We start from the raw sequence: 2,909 nt of genomic DNA on the forward strand, positions 1-2,909 counted from the left end.
TATATATATATTAAACAGAGAGGGAGAGAGAAAGAGAGAGAGAGAGAGAGAGAGAGAGAGAGAGAGAGAGAGAGCGAGAGAAGTAGCCGAGCATGTAGCAGTGACACGCAAGTATAACGATCACTGAGACTCCCCTCATATAACATATATGGCTGGGAGAAAGAGATCCGGAAGAGAAGGGAGAACCACGGTAAGAATACGTAGCTCTGCAATAACTCAATGGAGGAGAGGTGGCGCCAGATGCCCTTATGGCGAGCGCCACCTTATAAATTGCGCGTAGGCAAATGAAGGTCAGATTCCCGCGTGCCAATCAAATGCACCATGCGCCCTGCTTGACACGCTCACGCACAGGAGCAATGTATAAGGGGGACGTTTTTAATAGTGCTTTTAAAACGGTTAGAAATGCTTTAAATAGCGGGATGTAAACATTTTCATTTCTAGCAGGGATGCTCTGACAGATCCTATTGCGTCTTGTTCAACGGTGAATGCGAAGTGTTGATGTGGCTTCTCTTTCCTACGGTGGGTGGGTCCGGAGAAAGGCCAAGCAATATCACTAGATTCAGAGGAAAAGGTTTATTCACGATCCTCAATCATGCTACACTATAATCCCTAATTTGCCTCTAAGCCTGCCTTGGAGCCGTATAATTCCGCGCAAGCGTGTTTTGCATCGGTTACACACACACACACACACACACACACACACACACACACACACACACACACACACACACACACACACACACACACACACACACACACACACACACACACACACACACACACACACACACACACACACACACACACACACACACACACACACACTATAACTACACACACACTACACACGATAAGAATTATTTTAGGCGGACTTTGCCCACGTGCTGAGCACATATATATGCTGTGGATGTTTAAGCCCGGCTTTAGATAATAAACCTTATAGGTACTACAGCTATGCTAAATTCGCTTTGCGGGTGATGACCTTATTATTGAGATACGGTTTTTGACTTGTATAGTTCTCAGCTAAAAAGCCCAGTGAAGAGCATATTCGCAATCGCGTTACGGCGAAATACGCATGAATATTATTATTCACAGCTGCGATAGGCGTATTCCTCACTTTGTAGCGTGTATGGAAGTCTAACTTCAGAGTAGGTTCGGGTTGAAGTCAGGGTTAGGGTTAGATAGAATTATGGTTAATTTAGTTCTAACCCTAGGTGCAATAGCTAAAGCTGAGATGAGTCGACGCTTGTACCAAATCCTAACGAGATAGCAGAATTTTTTACGTTATACCGGCTAGTTATTAAAATTAAAGGCAATCATTGTATATCGTAGAAGTAAAATATGCTTTTCAAATGCATTGTCCGGCTACGAAATTACATACGTCGATGAATGTTGTCACTAAAATTATAAACACGTTGTTATCATTGTACAATTATTCATCACTGTAATGCGCTATTATAATTTATAATAATAATAATAACAACGCGCAATTTTATAATAATCATTATAGGCCTTTTGTGATCATATGACATATAATAGAGAATATATACTAGAATAGAAGATATAGGAGATGGTGATATAATACTCCTGCTGTGTCATTAGTATAAAACGTACCAGTAAATTAACTGATGTACGACCATCCGGTCTTGAATACGGTTCACGTGCACTCACAAATCAAGACTGGGTGATCGAAATCTTAGTTGTAATATATATATATATATATATGCTTACAAATTGTGGCAGAGAATATATCTCTGTTTATCGTGTGTGAACTCACCGGAACCAAATTGAAAGCGTGATCCTGTAAATTGTTATCGGCTACCCTCGATGGAAAATTCGACAGCTAAACCTTTCCACCCGAGACCAGTCAGAGAAGTGCACCATTCACCTGTACAAAGGCCGTAGCGACGTTATCAGTGCGTTTTGACTTCACTACGCGGCTAATGCTATGTACACACCGAGTCAGGTCAACAAATCAGCTGAGTCACAGCCTTATACCGTGCATAAAGAAAGGCGAAAGCACCGTATCCAGAGAATATACAATCCTAGTTATTAGTACGCCGTCAGTCGTTAAGGATACTCTCAAGGTTTTAGGAAAATTTTTACCGATTTTTCATTTTCAACTTTATTCGATGGCTAACACTATGTGCCACCTGTGTACATGCTCATTTCTCCATATAACGGTACATGTGAACTGTCAGAGCGTTTTGCTTGCCCGCGTACATGTGTAGTGAGCCGCAGCTGACGTCAGAAAAACGCTGATTTCTCCGTTCCAATTTCTGACTTAGTAGTCGATGTATAAATGGATATTTCTCTGTGATTACAACTCGGAATAATTTAATTTTACACTCGTTTTACTGGTAACATATTGCTGTAAAAAAGCGCGTCAGGGATTGTTATTAAGTGCCGTATTTTATGAGTTATCTCTCTTTATTCGCAAAAATTTTAAATTCAAACGTGCGACTTGAATTTTAAAGTTTTTTAAATTTTTCATGGTAAATATGAAACTTAAAGAAAAATCCTGATGCACTATTTTGGTACATATTGTGTTTAACATGTGGCGAAAATTTTGTATCCTCACTCTTTCTGGTAATTGAGAAATATCTAAAATACCATTTTTACATAAAAATTCAAACTTTTTGTGGTAACATAATTAGATGCTGGAAATTTCATGAAATTTTTTGCCTTGAGCATAGAGATATATCTCCTCTATAAATAAAACAAGTGATTGATTCGATTCATTCGCCAATAAACGTTTAATCTTCACTAGAGAAATACCCGTGCACAACTTGGAGAGTATCCTTAACGTAGTGTGCCGATAGCACTTTGCCAAGAGAGCTCGCAGGAATATATGCATACTATGGTGTTCCAAAATTGCCATCGCGCGTCGTGCGATTCAAATGTGCGAC

At 39.7% G+C, this 2,909-nt stretch overlaps 1 protein-coding gene across 1 annotated transcript in view; it reads right to left on the bottom strand.

Moving 5' to 3' along the window:
* Window positions 1-1,865, bottom strand: part of LOC106806083 — a 4,228-nt gene extending 2,363 nt beyond the window's left edge. The window contains exon 1 of the mRNA XM_014807935.1: window positions 1,778-1,865. The gene's annotated coding sequence lies outside the window, so the exon portion shown is untranslated. The remainder of the gene's footprint in view (window positions 1-1,777) is intronic.
* Between the last annotated feature and the right edge of the window lie 1,044 nt (window positions 1,866-2,909).

This window comes from Priapulus caudatus, unplaced genomic scaffold (genome assembly GCF_000485595.1).
Source record: "Priapulus caudatus unplaced genomic scaffold, Priapulus_caudatus-5.0.1 Scaffold140, whole genome shotgun sequence".
NCBI lineage: Eukaryota > Metazoa > Priapulida > Priapulimorpha > Priapulimorphida > Priapulidae > Priapulus > Priapulus caudatus.